Source organism: Petromyzon marinus, chromosome 33 (assembly GCF_048934315.1).
Source record: "Petromyzon marinus isolate PM22_M1 ecotype Great Lakes invasive population chromosome 33, UKy_Petmar_22M1.pri1.0, whole genome shotgun sequence".
Taxonomy (NCBI): Eukaryota; Metazoa; Chordata; class Hyperoartia; order Petromyzontiformes; family Petromyzontidae; genus Petromyzon; species Petromyzon marinus.
The window spans coordinates 4,192,956-4,214,578 of NC_133699.1; the positions used below are offsets into that span (position 1 = coordinate 4,192,956).

At 50.7% G+C, this 21,623-nt stretch overlaps 1 long non-coding RNA gene across 1 annotated transcript; it reads left to right on the forward strand.

Annotated features, from left to right (window-relative positions):
• Positions 1-1,799: 1,799 nt before the first annotated feature.
• LOC142929714 (uncharacterized) lies at positions 1,800-20,330 on the forward strand. Its single transcript, XR_012945870.1, has 4 exons — positions 1,800-1,889; positions 4,257-4,325; positions 6,650-6,708; positions 17,738-20,330. It is a non-coding gene; the product is annotated as an uncharacterized LOC142929714 (long non-coding RNA).
• The last annotated feature ends 1,293 nt before the right edge of the window (positions 20,331-21,623 follow it).

Here is a 21,623-nt window from a genome sequence, read left to right on the forward strand (position 1 = left end):
CTCTTTCTCTCTCTCTGGATGAGGCCTGCGCAGGCGCGGGGAGAGGGAGAGAGAGAGGGAGAGAGAGAGAGAAATATTTTTGCCGATTTCACGCACCGATTGCTCGGAGCGATAAGTCGCGAAGTGACAGGATTGCTATCACGAGCGTGACACACGCGCGCACGCCCACTCACACACGCGCACACAAAGACAAAGATTCCCCGGATAGCCTCAACAGACCGTTGGGGCAAGGGCTGTTAATGCCGGAGCGGTATACGAGCGGGTGGATGGTCAGCATCGCGCCCGGCCGCCTTTATCTTCCGAGTGGTCAATGTTTACACGCAGCGCAAGATACACATTTGAGGCTGAGTCGACACACGTGTACACACACATACTAATGCACTAGCTACTCATTTGAGGCTGAGTCGACACACGTGTACACACACATACTAAGGCACCAGCTACTCATTTGAGGCTGAGTCGACACACTTGTACAACACACATACAGAAGGCATGAAGGGGAACGCAAAGGCTACACGTACATACATTCACATGCACGGGGAAACGGATACACACAGACACTTCCACACGTGTACACAATCATACAAAGGCAAAGATCGCCCGTATAGCCTGTAACACGACTGTTGGGGTGCTGTTAGCGAGCACCTACACCTACACCTACGTTATCGCGTACACCAACAACAACCGCCGCTTGCCACTAAGTGGCGGTGCTTGAGTCGGGCTAGATGCACCTTGAGGCTACGTCATGTGTCGGAGGCTCACTTGCCGGAGGTCGTGGGACAGACCCAGGTGTTATGGGTTGACTGACTGAGATGACTGGCAGATGCTCCACCCGTGCCCCCCTACTGTGCCAACTCTTTGCGTTGTATCTGCCCTGCGCTCCGCTCGTTGTTGTGAGCATCGCTCCTCGTGCCCTCCGTTGTTGCTGGAGGGCGACTGCATCCAATTTCCCAGTCACGTCCTTCACGAGCCTCCTCCACAGAGGCCGATCTCAGGCGTCGGCGAGTCCCATGAGCTCCACATTCTTCCTTACAACATCAGCTCAGATCTCTCAACGGTCTGTGAGCTCTTCACACAGTGCAGTCTGGTTAACCCCAGGAAGGATCATACATAGGCAGACTACACCGACGTGTGTGTGTGTTTACGTATGTACTTTACACACGTGACGTATGTTTCATCGATCCACTGCTGGTTGAGGGCCTCCCTGTAACCGTGTAGGTCATGGGAGGGGGGTTATTTATTTGACCAACACGCTGGTCAGCGCAGATTGGTGAAGGTTGAAGTTAAGGATATGAATGATAAATGCATTGAGGAATTTCCAACACATGTGTACAGTAATGCAGTCCAAATATGGTGTGGACCAATCAGTTTCAAAGACAATGCATAGATTATCAGAGTATGTTTTTTTTGCATTCTGACCACAAGTATTGTGGTTAATGCACAATACTTGTAAAAGGTTTCAGTTTGGTGTTTTAACATCTTAACACCTGTTTTGTTGCCAGACAAAAAGGGAAAAATCTATTCTAAAAAAAAACACTTTCTAGAATGTGGGTTATCGTTGGGGATGAAGAGGAGCCGAGCCAGCAGCCAGCCAAGAAACTCGGGGCAAAGATTATAATGATGTAATAGTATACGATGTTTTATATTCTATCCTTCGTGTTCCTGCTGACTGTCTTCGTTTGTACTGCCTCGCGCATTTCGTCTCGTTAATGCCGCCTCGTTTGCATTGTCCGTCTCACTCCACACGGAACGTTTGCACAACGATTTGAAAGCAATTTTCATACCTCTCAAGGTTGGCGTTGGGACTGAAGATGCCATGAGGCCCTGAACTGGTACTGCTGTGACCCTGGGTTCACATTCATGTGGCTGCCACAGTGCTTTAAGCGTAGGTAGGTTGACGGTCTCAGCCCACTTACCAATGAATTGAAAACATAACAATTCGATTACACTTACATTTTCTTTTATTTTACCAGGTACAGCCCACTGAGCCATATAGCTCTTTTTTAAAAGCGACATGCCCGCAAATGATAGCTCAACGAAGTGGCTCATCATTTAGAAATGTATAGGAGCTAAACACTCTGAAGGAGTGTTTTTAAATGTGGTGGGAAAAAAACCGGAGGACCCGGAGAAAAATCCACACGACCACGGGGAGAGAGACACACACAAACTCCAAATATATAGCAGCAGGCGTCACGGTCGAGATGGAACCCACGACCTCCTGCATACCAGGTGAGGTAGTTAACATCTCACCACCGTGGCTCCCCAATTTGGGTAAAAATTCCAGCTTTGAGAATTAAAAAAAGATTGGTTTCGCTGTCATGTGACTGACATTAGTCTCGGCAGTAGTGCGTGAGGGAATGCACCGCTGTCGATTGAGGCTACGCCAGGTCACTTGGAGAAGTAGTTCTGTTATGCCCGCTTCCGATGGTTCTTACGCGATTTGACACAACGAAATACACACAGCGAATCGTGCATGCAAGATGATCTTATTTAAAACGTATGTAAATGATAAGTAAATTATATGGTAATGTTATATACACTGAGGCCTTCGAGACGAACGCGGCAGCGAGATAACGAGAAAAACAAACTAAGTAAAAACGAACCACCGGTAATAACCGATTCAAATATTGTGACGATTAATCGATTGTTTTTCAACACCGTTCAAACACAGGCGCAACGGGCTAACGCGACCAAACGGCCAACAACAAACAGCGCTCTTATCGAATAAATAATCGATAAGAGTGTAACACCCTGCTTGAGTTGAGCGAGGTTATTGTTGTTGTTATTATTGTTGTTGGGAAGAGCTCGGGCCAAAGAGACGATGCGAGGGAATTCCAAAGTGGAGCGGTGCGAGGGAAGAATCGATTTGAGACGTCATTTGATCGACTCTACACTCGTGACGATTAATCGCATCGTTGTGGCGGGGGTGGGGGGGGTGAATGCGTACATGTGTCGTGCCGAACACGAGTCTTCTTCTTTCGCATGGCTCAATAGCAGCAGATTAAAGATATAATTTTAGATGTTCTTATCCACTACTCAATTGCCTGTTCAGAAGCAGGGTGGTTCTCGTCCGTTCCCCTCTTTAAATGAGCGGCGGCGGCGGCGGCGGCGACAGCGGCAGCGGCGGGGGCGTCCACGATGCGATCGATGGTTTTGGGATTCGTGGCCGCACTCCACTCGCAGGCCGCCGAATCTTTGATGCGTGGCCAGCGTCGGCCAATTGCCCGGTCCCGATTCGGTTGACGGTCGATCGTTGGCGGCGTGGAAAGTTCAAGCCGGGAGGTTCGACGCTCATGTTTTTGTTTGACGTCTGGCCGCAGCGTCCAGACTTGCTTCCATCTCTCGCCTTCACACGAATGAGACAACGCAATGGGGCAGCGTTATTCACTCATCTTCAGAGGGGGGGGGGGGCACTTTCGCAGCAGCATGGTGATGATGATGAGGTGGGGGGAGGTGTCACACTTTGTGCACTGTCGGTGGGCCGCATGTCCAGGGGCCGCACTAAAGGCCACCAGGGGCCGTCAGTGGCCCGCGGGCCTTGCAATGAAGAACAGTGCTGTGGAGTAATAGAATGGAAACTAACACACAACATCGATTATAATCATCGTGGCGATCACCCACATCTTTAGGTCGGGTTGGTGGATGTTGCCCTGACGCATCGCCTTGTGGATGACTAGGCATCTGTGTAAAACAATTGCTTTATAGCCATGCAGGATTCTTCGAGTGTCAATGAATATTCTGATAAATCGACACATCGATCATTGCGAAGTGACGGCAAACGCAAGGAGAGTGACCACGGACGGCGCCGTGGGGGTTCCTCTCGACCAGCCGGACCCCTGCTGGTCCGCGAGACCACCGCAGGGAGGGTGGGGGGGGGGGGTCCCCGTGGAAAGGAACAACAAACACTCACACCCCTCGCCGAGGCAAAGGCAACGATGTTAAGTCACTACTGGCGGCGCGTGGTGGCCCCGTGAATTGTTTTGGACGTCGAAAATGGGGGGCGGCCCGGCACAGCTTCGCAAGAGGTTGTGAGCCTCTGCTGTCGACGCGCGGACAAGACCCCCCCCCCTCGCCTCCCCTCCTCTCGGTGCTGTTGCGATCGGGTCGCGTCGTTGCCACGCAGAGCTGTGACGGCTGCGGCGGAGGCGAGGTCGCAGCGCGGCAATACCCGGGTTCGCGTCGGGTCGGTGCGTTTTGTTGAAAATGTGTGACGACGCATATCGAAACAACGTAAAATCGAAGCGATTTATTCACAGAGCGGGTGGTGGAGGCGAAGGCTGAGAGGCGGCGGATAACGAGAAAGGACGGACGGTGCTATCAGCGACGTGAGTGTGGGGTCGAGGCGACGTAAATCGGGTCGCGGTCTTAATAAAGCGACGACGTATGTGCGAAACGACGTAAAAGTGGGAGACGAAAATCGGGTTGCCACTGTGTATGGGAAAACGACGTATTACGTCTTCACGGGACATCTCCTGTGCGGGGGAGGCGAGTTCGCATCCCGATCACGGCCACCACCAACACCTGGGACGATTATCTGAACCGGTCCTGGTCCTCCACTAGGTAGACTCGGTCATTATTAAGTACCTGGTGCAGTGTGGAGTAAACATCGCCACTGCGGTGTAAGATAAAGAGGGCCGGGCTTGGTGCTGGCCACCTCCCTCGTGTGCCGTGTAGGCCTTCACAGGTGTAGCCCGCTAGCAGCACTTGCCCCGTCAGTCTGTTGAGGCTATACGGGGTATATTTATCTTTCTCGGAACAAACATTGCTGTGGTTAGCTGGCTTGGAGGAGGGAATACTGGCGTAAGGCACTACCACTAGAATACAAGGCTACGCCTATCCCATAATAATCCCAAATTATTATTATGATCAAACCCTAATATCCCTATAACATTATGAACAAGTGTATGGAAGGGCATGGGCGATGTGGATAATCATGGCGTGGAACAACGCTTCCGGATTGCTCTCGCTGCAATTAAACCCAGTGAACGATACGCGTGGAGGTGTGTGCACACCTTGCTATTGTCTTGGTGTGTGTACATATATACAGTCCACCAGGTGTCTCGCAGCGCGGTGGTCGTGTTTATAGGTAAACAAAGACAAAGATCCACCCCCACTTCGTATAGCCTCCAATAGACCGATGGGCCAAGTACTGTGGGCGAGCATCGCCTGATGAAGGCCGGCACGGCACACTAGAGGTGGTGGTGGGGGGGAGGGGAGGCGGGGGGCTTGCCGGCCAACACCACTCCCGGCCACCTTTGTCTCCCCAGTTCTGATGTTTTTACACACCGAAGCAGGCACCCGTTTAAGGCTGAGTCGACCGAGAGGGAGGTGGCCTAGAGCCGTTTCGAATGCGTGGTTTGGTCGTCAACCGGTTTAACAACCCTGTTAGGTGGGTACTAGTTAGGTCCACGTGTGGTTGGGTGGTTAGTAGATAGGTGGTTGGGTTGTAGATAGGTAGAAGGGTAGGGTGGGTCGGTGGGTGAGTGGTTAAGTGGCGGGGATAGGTAGGTTGGTGGGTTTTAGGGGAGGCGTGTGGGTTGTATTTGTAGTCACGTAGGATGGCGGGTAGTTGGGACGGTATGTAGGTGTGGATGGAAATTAGGTAGGTGAGTGGGTGGATAGATAGGTGGGTAGATGGGTGGCTAAGTCGGGGTCAGTACGTAGGTTGGTGGTTAGGTATACTGGTCGTTGAGTGGGTAAGCAGTTAAGATGGGTGGGGGAATAGGTGACTTTACCGAAAGAACCAAAGAAGAAGAATAGGTGAGTAGATGGTTGGGTAAGCACATAGTATGTAGTAATACATATCCTGTATTCAAATCCGTGTTTTCGCTTACAATGCATGCATAGAATCATGCGAGTGGGGAAAACATTAATTTGGCTTGTGTAAATGATATGCAAGTCCTATGGTAATGTGACTTGTCGTCAATGGAGCAGACACATCTGCACGAGAAACCCCGCAGTGGGCAGCTGGGTGGGTGGCGAGGCGCTACGAACCCGCGGTGACCCGAGTTCGATTCCCGCTCACGACCCACACTCAGTGACGGTCCTGGCCCACCCCTACGTGGACTCGGCCTCAAATGAGTACCTGGTACGATGTGCAAGCATCGCCACTCAGGAGACAGAGGCGGCCAGGCGTGGTGCTGGCCACCCACCCCTTCGTGTGCCACAGTGCCAAGCTTCGTAGGCGCTACTCCACGGCAGCACTTGCCCCAACAGACTGCTCAGGCTATATGGGGGGATCTTTGTCTTTGTGTGTGTTACTCCGTGGGTTGCTGTGTTTATTACTTGTGTGCGTATGGAAAGTCGTCCTCCAGCAACAACTGAGGGCGGACGAGCGATGCTTACAAAACAACGAGCAGAGCGCAGGGCGCTAACATAAAAACACATCCAGTCGGCACGACGGGAGGGCACGGCTTATGCACCTAGCCTGGCACAAACACGCCGCCGTGGTGACGTCTCCGTCACTTGGCGGAGAATGGCTGCCTGTTCTATGTATGTGGAACTTCTTTCGCACCGTACGTAGCCAACGGAGCTGATCGGCGATGGTACCGTCGTTATTGTTGTCGCGTTTGTGTCTCTCTCCGTGTGTCTCTCCTCTCTCTGCCCCTGCCCTCCTACCCACCCACCCACCCACACTCCTCCCCACCAGGTCTATTAATAGCCGCGTGCCCGATCCACACGGATGGACGTCGGGACGGACGCGCGCAGGTGCGACCCTGAGCCAGGTCACGGGGTGGGCTGCCCCGTGTCCACACCGCCCCATTGCGCCTCTCCCCCTGCACACATTGACTGCCGGGGGTGCGGTGGGAGACTGGTAGAGATGGTGGTAGGGGGGTGGGGGGGGTGAATTTACCGTCGATATAGACGCGCATTGGACTACTAGAGCGAGAGAGAGAGAGAGAGAGAAAAACAATGTAGATTATAAAGACAAAGATCCCCCATTTAGCCTTTCCAGCATGTTGGGGCAAGTGCTGTTAGCGAGTAGCCCCTTATGAAGGCCAGCACGGCACACGAGGGGTTTTGGTAGCCAGCGCCACGCCCGACCGCCTTTGTCACCCTGGTGGCGAAGTTTTTATTTTATTTTAATTGACACATCGCACGAGGTACTCATTCGAGGCTCAGTCTACCTAGGGGAGGCCCAGGATCGGTTCAGATAATCGTCACTGTTGTTGGTTGCCGTGAGCTGGAATCGAACTCGGGTCGCGAACCGCTACAGAACCACTCCCCATAGATACAAATAATAAAAAAGACGCACAACAACAAGCCCGGAAAACCAATCCACGAAGGGAGCCTTTATTTGTTTGGGAGCATTGGTGAGGTGCGTGGAAACGCAAGGACGCAACGTACGGAGCAGAAGGTGTAAAGAATAACGCAGTAGAGAGTCGCACACTTACACAGAGGCCCAACGACTCGTGCAGACTGATAGATTTACACAGACAAATACAAACAGACGTGTGTAGGTAGCGATATGTAGAATAATGGAAACCCAAATGACTCGCGGCTGGCATAGGAGATCAACACAAAAACACAGAGACGTTAACTCTTACGTAGAGACTTACACAGAGACTCCCATCAAATTACACAAGACCCACACAGTTACACAGACATCCGTAGACTTACATAAAGACCAATTTACAGAGCTCCACAGATTCACACAGAGAGCCAATCGACTTTACACAAAGATTAGCAAAAGAACACAGACTTGCATATACTAGATAGAGACTCGTTGACTTGCACAGGAATCACTCCGCATACTCGGATACCCACGCAGTTACACAGGCATCCACCATCATCCAATTACACGGACACCCATTGCACAGACATTAACGAGTCACACGGAGCCTTACACAGACACCCAAAGAGTCACAGGGAGGCCCGGTGGATTGGAGAGAGACCCACATCGACCCAAAAAGAGACCTACACACGGAGAACTACCATCGACTTGCACAGAGACTAATGAGACTTCCACAGAGACCCGTCGACTTTCACAGAGACCCACATCGACCCACAGAGAGACCTACACACGAACAACTACCATCGACTTGCACAGACACTCATGGGACATCCACAGAGACCCGTCGACTTTCACAGAGATCCACATCGGTGAGCGTTGATTGCTTTTTGCAGTCACGAGCCACTGTTGTAAGTTGGCAGTTGCGTCGCTTACATCGGCAGATTATTTACCTATTTAATTATGATTAATAATATTTTTTACCCAGAAAACGCCTGCCTGAGTTGTCAAGACGATTTGGCTCGGGAGGGTCGCGCGCTCCATTGGGATTTGTTTTTTTTGGGCCAATACCGTGAACGAGGCGGTTGGTGCCGTGCCGGGTGACGCCGGAGAGCCCTGGACAAAGCCACGGCCCCAGAACTGCGCACAGGTGGATTCAATAATCCATTGCTGGACCGCCATGTCCAGCAATGGATTATTGAACCTGGACTCCCCAGGCAGTCCCCCACGCTAGTTAAGTACTCACCAGGCTAGTCCAGTACTCACCAGGCTAGTTCACTACTCACAAGGCTAGTTCACTACTCACCAGGCTAGTTCAGTACTCACCAGGATAGTTCACTACTCACCAGGATAGTTCACTACTCACCAGGCTAGTTCACTACTCACCAGGCTAGTTCGGTACTCACCAGGATAGTTCACTACTCACCAGGCTAGTTCACTACTCACCAGGATAGTTCACTACTCACCAGGCTAGTTCACTACTCACCAGGCTAGTTCGGTACTCACCAAGATAGTTCACTACTCACCAGGCTAGTTCCCTACTCACCAGGCTAGTCCAGTACTCACCAGGATAGTTCACTACTCACCAGGATAGTTCACTACTCACCAGGCTAGTTCACTACTCACCAGGCTAGTTCACTACTCACCAGGCTAGTCCAGTACTCACCAAGCTAGTTCACTACTCACCAGGCTAGTTCACTACTCACCAAGGCTAGTTCACTACTCACCAGGCTAGTTCACTACTCACAAGGCTAGTTCACTACTCACCAGGCTAGTTCACTACTCACCAGGCTAGTCCAGTACTCACCAGGATAGTTCACTACTCACCAGGATAGTTCACTACTCACCAGGATAGTTCACTACTCACCAGGCTAGTTCACTACTCACCAGGATAGTTCACTACTCACCAGGATAGTTCACTACTCACCAGGATAGTTCTCTACTCACCAGGCTAGTTCACTACTCACCAGGATAGTTCACTACTCACCAAGCTAGTTCAGTACTCACCAGGCTAGTTCACTACTCACCAGGCTAGTTCACTACTCACCAGGCTAGTTCACTACTCACCAGGATAGTTCACTACTCACCAGGCTAGTTCACTACTCACCAGGATAGTTCACTACTCACCAGGCTAGTTCACTACTCACCAGGCTAGTCCAGTACTCACCAGGCTAGTCCAGTACTCACCAAGCTAGTTCACTACTTACCAGGCTAGTTCACTACTCACCAGGCTAGTTCACTACTCACCAGGCTAGTTCACTACTCACCAGGATAGTTCACGACTCACCAGGCTAGTTCACTACTCACCAGGCTAGTTCGGTACTCACAAAGATAGTTCACTACTCACCAGGATAGTTCACTACTCACCAGGCTAGTTCAGTACTCACCAGACTAGTTTACTACTCACCAGGATAGTTCAGTATTCACCAGGATAGTTCACTACTCACCAGGCTAGTTTACTACTCACCAGGATAGTTCAATATTCACCAGGATAGTTCACTACTCACCAGGCTAGTTCACTACTCACCAGGATAGTTCACTACTCACCAGGATAGTTCACTACTCACCAGGCTAGTTCAGTACTCACCAGGCTAGTTCACTACTCACCAGGCTAATTCACTACTCACCAGGCTAGTTCAGAACTCACCAGGCTAGTTCAGTACTCACCAGGATAGTTCACTACTCACCAGGCTAGTTCACTACTCACCAGTCTAGTTCACTACACACCAGGCTAGTTCACTACTCACCAGGAAAGTTCACTACTCACCAGGATAGTTCACTACTCACCAAGCTAGTTCACTACTCACCAGGATAGTTCACTACTCACCAGGCTAGTTCACTACTCACCAGGCTAGTTCACTAACTCACCAGGCTAGTTCACTACTCACCAGGATAGTTCACTACTCACCAGGCTAGTTCACTACTCACCAGGCTAGTTCACTACTCACCAGGATAGTTCACTACTCACAAGGCTAGTTCACTACTCACCAGGCTAGTTCACTACTCACCAGGCTAGTCCAGTACTCACCAGGATAGTTCACTACTCACCAGGATAGTTCACTACTCACCAGGCTAGTTCACAACTCACCAGGCTAGTTCAATACTCACCAGGCTAGTCCAGTACTCACCAGGCTAGTCCAGTACTCACCAAGGTAGTTCACTACTCACCAGGCTAGTTCACTACTCACCAGGCTAGTTCACTACTCACCAGGATAGTTCACTACTCAACAGGATAGTTCACTACTCACCAGGCTAGTTCACTACTCACCAGGATAGTTCACGACTCACCAGGCTAGTTCACTACTCACCAGGCAAGTTCGGTACTCACCAAGATAGTTCACTACTCACCAGGATAGTTCACTACTCACCAGGATAGTTCACTACTCACCAGGCTAGTTCACTACTCACCAGGCTAATTCACTACTCACCAGGATAGTTCAGTATTCACCAGGATAGTTCACTACTCACCAGGCTAGTTCACTACTCACCAGGATAGTTCAATATTCACCAGGATAGTTCACTACTCACCAGGCTAGTTCACTACTCACCAGGATAGTTCACTACTCACCAGGATAGTTCACTACTCACCAGGCTAGTTCAGTACTCACCAGGCTAGTTCAGTACTCACCAGGATAGTTCACTACTCACCAGGCTAGTTCACTACTCACCAGCCTAGTTCACTACTCACCAGGCTAGTTCACTACTCACCAGGCTAGTTCAGAACTCACCAGGCTAGTTCAGTACTCACCAGGATAGTTCACTACTCACCAGGCTAGTTCACTACTCACCAGGCTAGTTCACTACACACCAGGCTAGTTCACTACTCACCAGGAAAGTTCACTACTCACCAGGATAGTTCACTACTCACCAAGCTAGTTCACTACTCACCAGAATAGTTCACTACTCACCAGGCTAGTTCACTACTCACCAGGCTAGTTCACTACTCACCAGGCTAGTTCACTACTCACCAGGCTAGTTCAGTACTCACCAGGATAGTTCACTACTCACCAGGCTAGTTTACTACTCACCAGGATAGTTCACTACTCACCAGGCTAGTTCACTACTCACCAGGCTAGTTCAGTACTCACCACGATAGTTCACTACTCACCAGGATAGTTCACTACTCACCAGGCTAGTTCAGTACTCACCAGGATAGTTTACTACTCACCAGGATAGTTCACTACTCACCAGGATAGTTCAATACTCACCAGGGTAGTTAACTACTCACCAGGCTAGTTCACTACTCACCAGGATAGTTCACTACTCACCAGGCTAGTTCACTACTCACCAGGCTAGTTTAGAACTCACCAGGCTAGTTCAGTACTCACCAGGATAGTTCACTACTCACCAGGCTAGTTCACTACTCACCAGGCTAGTTCACTACTCACCAGGAAAGTTCACTACTCACCAGGATAGTTCACTACTCACCAGGCTAGTTCACTACTCACCAAGCTAGTTCAGTACTCACCAGGATAGTTCACTACTCACCAGGATAGTTCACTACTCACCAGGATAGTTCACTACTCACCAGGCTTGTTCAGTACTCACCAGGCTAGTTCACTACTCACGAGGCTAGTTCACTACTCACCAGGCTAGTTCACTACTCACCAGGATAGTTCACTACTCACCAGGCTAGTTCACTACTCACCAGGATAGTTCACTACTCACCAGGCTAGTTCAGTACTCACCAGCCTAGTTCACTACTCACCAGGCTAGTTCAGTACTCACCAGGCTAGTTTACTACTTACCTAGCTAGTTCACTACTCACCAGGATAGTCCAGTACTCACCAGGATAGTTCACTAGTCACCAGGATAGTTCACTACTCACCAGGCAAGTTCGGTACTCACCAGGATAGTTCACTACTCACCAGGCTAGTTCACTACTCACCAGGATAGTTCACGACTCACCAGGATAATTTACTAGTCACCAGGCTAGTTCACTACTCACCAGGCTAGTTCACTACTCACCAGGCTAGTTCAGTACTCACCAGGCTAGTTCACTACTCACCAGGCTAGTTCAGTACTCACCAGGCTAGTTCACTACTCACCAGGATAGTTCACTACTCACCAGGATAGTTCACGACTCACCAGGATAGTTTACTAGTCACCAGGCTAAACAGCTGCTGAGCTTCCGGCGATGTCGGGCGAGTCCCGCACCCTTGACTGGGAGGTTGACTCAGCCCATCGTTCCCCCGGCGGTTGATAAAACGAATACCTACTTTGTGGGGGAAGTCAACAGTGGGTTGTTGTATGGATACACTCGCGCTCCGCCCCGCCATAGGAACGTGGAATGTCCCATCGCTGCCTCAGGGCCGTGGAAGAGGGATAAGGGGCCATTCCATTTAGTACGTACGTCCTAAATATCGGCCGTTCGATAGGATTCGGTGGGGGGGGGGGGGGGGTGCGTCCAGCGTCCGCGTGCGTACAGGGTGGGGGGTCAAGTTTTGACAGATTTTTTTGCTGACGTCCTCAATGGATGGGCCACCTAAGCACCAATGCCCGCGCGTCCGTCACTCTGACGTTTGGAGCCCAGAAGTGACGGGGCGGAGTTAGACTTGAAGGAAGAGCGTCAAGAGAGACGAGGTTGCCCATTGTGTATCATCGCACGTTTCTCCGACTCACGTGTACACTGTTTGGCGTCGCTCATGCGAACACAATTGACGAACGCCTTTCTTATCACAGGCTGTACGAGCAAGGAGAGCTCCGATCATTCTGTAGCCTCCCCATCCACCACCACCCGGCACCACACCTGAATTCAATACTCGTTATAGCCCATAAACCCGCGGGGCCGTCCATAAATGACGTCACGCACCTAGAGGGGGGGGGGGGGGGTCAGACATTTGTGACGATGTGTGACGATGGGGGGGGGGGGGTTGAGAAATGTGACGTCACATTAAAATGCGCAACTTTGTGACACCGTGTGACGAAGAGAGTGGGGGGGGGTAAAAAATCGTCCAAAATCGCGTGACGTCATTTATGGACGGCCCTCGTCCTCCTGTCGTGATTCGCGACCCCACTTGAACATTGGCGACAAGCCGCCCAACGCCTTGCCAGCGTGCCCGAGAGCAGCAGCAGCAGTCCGTGGGGACGTTGGCCTCGCGTTACCGACGTCGTGAAACGAGGCGGCGTTGTCTGTTGTGGTGCCGTTGGCCTCGCGTTACCGACGTCGTGAAACGAGGCGGCGTTGTGTGTTGCGGCGCCGTTGGCTTCGAGTTACCGACGTCGTGAAACGAGGCGGCATTGTGTGTTGTGGCGCCGTTGGCCTCGCGTTACCGACGTCGTGAAACGAGGCGGCGTTGTGTGTTGTGGTGCCGTTGGCTTCGCGTTACCGACGTCGTGAAACGAGGCGGCGTTGTGTGTTGTGGCGCCGTTGGCCTCGCGTTACCGACGTCGTGAAACGAGGCGGCGTTGTGTGTTGTGGTACCGTTGGCTTCGAGTTACCGACGTCGTGAAACGAGGCGGCGTTGTATGTTGTGGTGCCGTTGGCTTCGCGTTACCGACGTCGTGAAACGAGGCGGCGTTGTGTGTTTCGCAAGCAAACTCGGCAGGCGGTTTCGACCGTCTGGGTCTCATCGGGCAGTCAGGATTGTCAACTGCATGCCGTGGAGTTCACTGTTGTTAATGCGTTGCCGTGCTCTTGAGGGATTGTTGTTGTTGTTGTCTTGGCGTGCTCTCAGACTTTGTTGTTGTTGTTGTTTGTGCCGGGTTGCACAAGCTTGCGTTTACTGTGGGAAAAGTGGACGATTGGAATGTTTTGTAAATATATACTTATTTATATTTGGTGACTTGTAACTTGTTGTTGTCACTTGTTGTTGTTGTTGTTATTATAGTAACTTGTTGTTATTGCTGTAACTTGTTGTTGTTATTGTTGTAACTATGTTATTGTAACTTGTTGTTATTGTTGTAACTTGTTGTTATTGTCGTTGTTGTAGCTTGCTGACCCGCTTTATCGATAATCGGATTCCTCCAGTCGACAAATATTCTGACTGTGATTGCCGATACGCTGCTCAATAACTGTACCAGATGGGGGGGGGGGGTTAGACATTTGTGACGATGTGTGACGAGGGGGGGGGGGGGTTGAGAAATGTGACGTCACATCAAAATGCGCAACTTTAAATAAATATAGACAACACGTTCTACTTAATCAAATATACTTTTTTAATAAATGTTTTCTCCTACAACATCAGAGTGCAGCGCCACATTAAATACGCACTACAATGACAATAGTTTAAAGCGATTTGAAGCATGTTTTATTTTTTGGGGGGGGCAGAGCTTTGTGACGTCATATTTGAGGGGGGGTTCTGACTTTTGTGACGCCGTGTGACGAAAGGGAGGGGGGGTCAAAAGTCGTCCAAAATCGCGTGACGTCATTTATGGACGGACCCCTAAGTATCAACCCGCATTGACCAGTGTGGTGAAGTATAGTCAAACAAACACTGCGTCGTTGAGAAGCTTTGTTGAGCAGTGGATTGATGAATGCCTGTAATTATTATTATGATATAATCGGTGCAGTGGTAACTTAATTCCCACTGCCTTTGTACGAATGGGTGCGCCGCAGTTCGGCAGTGTGCGGTGGGGTAAAGTGTGGGTACCCCTACCTCTTTCTTCCAAGGCGTCTAACCCAGCGTGGAAGAGTAGACCAAATATCAATCCGTAGGTGTATCGACAAAAGCTCGCAGCAGTAAACAAAAAAAGGGGCCCTTCCGCTAGCAAGGGCTTGAGCGAGGCGTTGCGGGGGCTGAGCCCGGGTCTGAATGTATCAGTGGGGTCCGGAACAGTCTTGCTCGCTCTGGACCATTACGGTTAAATTCGTGGCCCGACTGGTTTTTCCACCGTCCACCCCAAACGCCACTGCGAGAATGCCTCTCCCCTCCCCCGCGCCTCGCAGGGCCACGTGCCCACCCACCCACCCAGCCGCACCGACACACGCGCAGAGACAGACACGGGCAAAGAGCCCCCTTATAGCCTTAACAGACTTCTGGGGCAAGTGCTGTTTGAGAGCAGCGTCTATGAAGGAGGGCATGGTACCTAGGTGGGGGTAGGGTGGCCAGCGCCGCTTGCTGGTCGCCTTTGTCTCCCCAGTGGCGATGTTTACGCACCAGGTACTAATTTGAGGCTGAGCCGAACTCGAGGAGGCCCAGGACCGGATCAGATAATCGTCCCCGGTATTGGCCATGAGCGGGAATCGAACTCGAATGTTGCCTGGTTCTTTGCACGCTAAGCGCTACACTACCGCTCCCCATATAACCTCAACAGACTTTTCGGGCAAGTGCTGTTAGCGATCACCTATGTATGCCGCATGGCACACGGGGGGATGGGTGGTCAGAACCACGCCCAGCCGCCTTTGTCTCCCGAGTGGCGATGTTTTCACACCGTCGCAGGTGCTCGTTCGAGGCTGAGTCGACCTAGAGGAGGCCCACGACCGGTTCAGATAATCATCACCGTTGTGGGCCGTGAGCGGGAATCGAACTCGGACAACTCCAGAGAAACTCTCACACACACCGCACCGGAACCGTTATCGACTCACTTCAACTCACTCTCACACCGACTCGCGACTAACTCACTCATCCCACTCATCCATCTAACGATTTCCACACTCGACACTCACTCGTTCCACTCACACGCCCGCACAGACTCTCACACACCACACTCTGGAATACAATCTAATCAATCGCACACACACACACACCGCACTCATTCTAATCACACGTGCACACACTCGCAACACTCAATCGATGTTCTGCTCATCACATAGACACCTCACTCACTCGATACTCACACGCACACCTCACCCACCTAAACAGATACCACCCGTACATCCAGATCAAATTCACTCAATCACTCACTAACAAATTCACCCAACATATTCCACCCACTCACTCTCCCAATTATCATCACACCATCAAAGAACAATCACCCATCACTCACGAGTCACCCACTCTCCCAGTGCCCTCAGACGAACCGCAACTTCACCCATCACCCCGCTCACCACCCACCTACTCACCCATCGCCGACACATTACACCACCCGCTCACCGAAACGCCCCATCGAGACTCGCCACTCCGCACCACAAACAGAATTTCTAGAAAACAGGCAAACCGCTCAGATCACAGTCACAGCACTCGCGTAAAACACAGCCACTCACCTATCGCCCACACGTTTCCCGCTCACCCCACCCACCCATCCACCCTTCTTCTTCACCCTGTGGACCATCCACACTCGCCACTCCGCATCACACACACACACAGACCGCCCGGGTCATTCTGCCTCGGGCTGCCACACTGACCCCCAACGCCAACACTGACCTCTCTTGAGCACGAGTGCGTGTGGGTGCGTCTGTGGCGGTTAACGCGCTGCTCTACGAACCCGGCGACCCGAGTTCGATTCCCGCTCACGGACAACACAAGTGACGATTATCTGAATCGGTTCTGGGCATCCTCTAGGTCGACTCTGCCTAAAATGACTGCCTAGTGTACTGGTGTGGTGTGTAAATATCGCCACTGGGGAGGCGAAGGCGACCAAAAGTCTGTTCAGGCTATACGGGGGATCTTTGTCTATTTGCGTGCACGAACGAGGCTTGCGCAAGCGAGTTGAGCTGGGAAAACCGATCATTTAAGTCATCGATACATTTCTGCCGAGGAGTCAGTCCATCTCGCCACTGCACACCCACTAAGCGCATCGCCCCATCTCACTCCGCAGTGCACGTCCTCTGAAATGAGTTCCGTTCCTTTGGCTGTCACGCCATCGTCAGCACCTCCGATCAGCACGGTTGGCTACGTAGGGCGCGAGATAGCTTCACCACACAAACAATCAGCCCTATCCACCGTGGGCAGTGTCCACCACGAGCGGTACGTGACATGAAAGGCATAAATGTGATCGTATTTATAGTCTGTGTTATAGACACCAGGTCCTATTTTCACATACGCCCCCCCCCCCCCCACTTACAAAGCCACCGTGATGACCTTGCTATCACACATATTTGCAATGGAGACGTAATTTTCGAAAAAGAAAATAATTGTGTGAGATGTTTTGCCACCCCAAGACTACCCCCCACTATGGTTAACGAGATGTCTGTCTTCTTTGGTTCTTTCGGTAAAGTCACGTAGAATGAGAATAAAATAATAAATTGATAAAATAAAATAACACAATGATATTCTAGAACCAAAGAAGATGAATCATTGCAGTCACGAAAGCTTTAAATAGAGATGTCTGTCGCTAGTCCACGTGGGTTCTCTCGCCCATAGTCGTCCTCTTCCTTGCTCTAAGTTGCCATTCCCGCAACGTGCGACTCTCCGTGTGTCTTCGTGAGATGTCTCGGCTTTTGTTGAAGTTTTGCTGTTGTTGTTGTTGTTGTCGGTGCCCATGTTTTTTGGCTCCACGTCAATATGGGGCTCAATATAATTATGAGTAATATCTATAAAGAACTCACAAAGCTGTCCATTGCGTGCATACTTGTTTGACAGCCTGGATGGGGCTTTTTTTTTCCTTCTCTCGTGTCATTTACAGATGAGAATGTCTCACAACAAAGTTCGCCCGACTATTGAAGGAAGATATTTGGGACGGAAGAAATGAAACTGCGAATTAAAATGTGCGCCTCGAATACCGCGTCTCGCCTGATCGTGGAAACGTGACCAGATCACACGTGAGATACGCTAGGGCCGTCCATAAATGACGTCACGCGATTTTGGACGATTCTTGCTCCCCCTCCCCCCCTCGTCACACGGCGTCACAAAAAGTCAGACCCCCCTTAAAATATGACGTCACAAAGCTCTGCCCCCCCCCCCAAGTAATAAAACATGCTTCAAATCGCTTTAAACTATTGTCATTGTAGTGCGTATTTAATGTGCCGCTGCACTCTGATGTTGTAGGAGAAAACATGTATTAAAAAGTCTATTTAATTAATTGGAACGTGTTGTCTATATTTATTTAAAGTTGCGCATTTTGATGTGACGTCACATTTCTCACCCCCCCCCCTCTCGTCACACATCGTCACAAATGTCTGACCCCTCCCCCCCCCCCCAGGTGCGTGACGTCATTTACGGACGGCCCCTTTATAAACCTACTCCTCTACACGAGGTTGAGTCGATCCACTCCATCTTATATGAGCTAGTTTTTAAAAAATATATATTTTACCAGGTAAGTCCCACTGAGTTGTACAGCTATCTTTTTTCAGAAGCGACCTGGCTATCACAAATGACAGCCCAACGAAGTGGGGCTTATCACGTGGACATGTGCAGCAGCACAACTACTCTGAACGCGTGATTGTTGATTCTAAATGTGGAGGGGAAAAAAACCGGAGGGACCCGCAGAAAACTCCAGACGACCACGGGGAGTGAGACACCGCAAACTCCACATGTACAGGCGTCCGGGTCGCACCCACGACCTCCTGTATACCAGGCGAGGTAGTTAACATCTCGCCACCGGGGCAGGCCATATCGCTGAGCGGGGTGCAGTACCAGACGCAGTGGACACCAATCCACGCCGTCAGTCGACGATCAGCAGCCCCACAGTGATTCTCCTGCCACTGCTTGCTGTACACGCCCTCAAAACCCGTGCAGTGATACGACCCGAGACCCGCTTACCGACAGCAGCAGATGTCAGGGACTCATCCTCGAGTCTGAGACAGTTTGGCAACAGCCTTAACGCAGTATTGTTGTTGTTGTTGATGTCGTCATCGTTGTCGTTGTGGTCGTTGTTGTTGATGTCGTCATTGTTATTCTTGGTTCTTTCGGTAAAGTCACGTAGAAGGGAAACAATAAAATAACAAAAATATAAAACAATAAAATTCTCACGACGTTTCGACTGTAGCATAAGCAATCATCATCAGGTGTGTTGCAGTCGAAACGTCGTGAGAATTTTATTGTTTTTTATTATTTTATTGTTTCCCTTCTACGTGACTTTACCGAAAGAACCAAGAATATGAATCTCTGCAGTCACGAAAGCTTTAAATCAAAAGTCGTTGTTGTTGTTGTTTCAGAGAGCTTGCTCTGTATATGTATGTTGAACTTCTTTCGTACCGTAGGTAGCCAGCCGTGCTGATCAGAAGCTGATCAGCGCACATTCGTGATGGATTGGACTCACGAAGAGTGTGCGTGACAAGTATTCGGACTGACTTTACTTGACCGTCTGTGGAAAAACTACCGGACAATGTGTGAAAAGAGCTTCATAGCTCATCGGATTCCTCAAGTATAAACACATATTCTGATTTTGATGGGTAGCCAACGTGGGAGAGTAGGAAAAAAATGCCCTCTGGAAGGGCTCTCTTGAACGCCCTCTAGAGGAGGCCCTTCTGCCAGCATTGACTACGGTACCTCCGGTTGGCTACGTACGGTTCGAAAGAAGTTCAACACACAGTACAAACATTCACCCGTTCGATCAATGTGAGAGTAGACCAATGACCTCTCAGCCCCACGACGATGCGAAACGATGTTTCAATTATCAGAGCTGAAATTTAACCAACATCCATCCGCCTTACGTGTTCTATGTGAATTGTTGATGATGTTGAACTGTAGGTTTTGTCGTATTGGATTCTAGAACATTTCCTCGCTGTGATGTTTAAAACTCCGAGTTGTATTTGTGTGGCACCAGATCCCGTGTGCTGTGTATCGACAGTGTTTATTTTGACTCCACTCCCCATTGAAAGGGACATTTACTGTCTCAATTGGCTCTCTCACACCTGCTCTAAAATAAAGGAATTGTATTCTACTGTTTTGTACACAGAGCTGCGCGCGTGCGTGCATGCACGCACGCGTGTGTGTGTATATACACACACACGCGTTCGCGTGCGTATGTGTGTGCGTGTATGTATGTATGTGCGCGTGGGGAGCGGTAGCGCAGTGGTTAGCGTGCGACTCGACGAACCTGGCGATTCGAGTTCGATTTCCGATCACGGTCAACACCGGTAACGATTATCTGAACCGGTCCTGGGCCTCTCCTAGGTAGGCTCAGACTCAAATAAGTGCCTGGTGCGGTGTGTAAACATACTAGGGGACAGATGCGGCCGGACGTGGGGTTGGCCACCATAGATCCCTTAATAGATGCTCGCTAACAGCACTTGCTGCTACAGTCAATTAAAGGCTATAGGGGGGATCGTTTGTCTTTGTACACACAAACGCGTTTGTGTGTACAAACGCGTTTGTGTGTACACACGCGTGCTAGCACGTGGATTATTATATATTTTGGGGGGGGGGGGGGGGTAGGCGTAAAGACAAAGAAGACACGCACGCGTCATGCAAGGTGTCGTCACGGTGGCGAGACGTTAGCTACCTCGCCTGGTGTGCAGGATGTCGTGGGTTCGATCCCGACCCCGAGGTTTGCTTACATATGTATATTTGGAGTTTGCGGTGTCTCTGTCCACGTGGTCGCGTGGCTGTTTCCCTCCACGTTTAAGAATCAACAACACGCATTTCAAGTATTTGGTTTGCTAAAAATGCCCACGTGAGAAAGCCACATCGTTTGAGTCGCCATTTGTGACAGCCGAGTCGCTTCTGAAAAAAGAGCCACACAGCTCAGCGGCGCCTTACCTGGCAAAATAAAAAAAACATATTTTAGCGTCGGCATCGTAGCCACTGTCATTGGTGTGCAGCAACTTGGATGCCGATCAACGCAATGGTCCCCTTTGTAATGCGCTGGACCACGAGTCGGCAACCTGCTGCACGCGGCTCTACCAAGGACTGCTTCGTGACGTTGTTTGTTGACCACCGCCGTCTCGTATTCACCACGCAGTTGCATTGTTCGGCTCTCGAAATAGTTAGGTTGTGTGTTTTTTTAATATATATACTGTATACCGAATAAAAAAAAACAACGGCTCAACTTGTTATTTTCGTTTTCCGACCCCCGCTCGAGATAAAGATCCCCCGTATAGCCTGAGCAGACTGTTGGGGCAAGTGCCGTAGCATCACTTATGAAGGCCCACACAGCACACGAGGAGCTGGGTGGCCAGCACCACGACCAGCCGCCTTTGTCTCCCTCGCGGCGCTGTTGACACATCGCATCGGGAAGTCATTTGAGGCTGAGTAGACCTAGGGGAGGCCCAGGACCGGTTCAGATAATCGTCACTGGGTGTTGGTTGGGATCGATCTCGGCTCGCCGGGGTTCGGTAGCGCCGTGCGCTAACCGCTGCGCCACCGCTCGCCCACGTGCTCACACGCGAGTGAGCAAACAGGGTCATCGAGAAAAGACGAAAGATGCCCGCGTGTAGCCCACACTGTGAAGTGACCATTGTCGCGATCAACATTATACGCTTACAACTTAGCTTCAATTGGGTTACATCGTCGTGGAAGGTTCAATGTACAGCCCTCCACCACCCGGCGGCGTCAATCAAATGAAGTTGTCACGTGGGCAGATGTGCCAATTATTTTTTTCTCTCCCAGGGGGACCGAAGTAGTGTTGG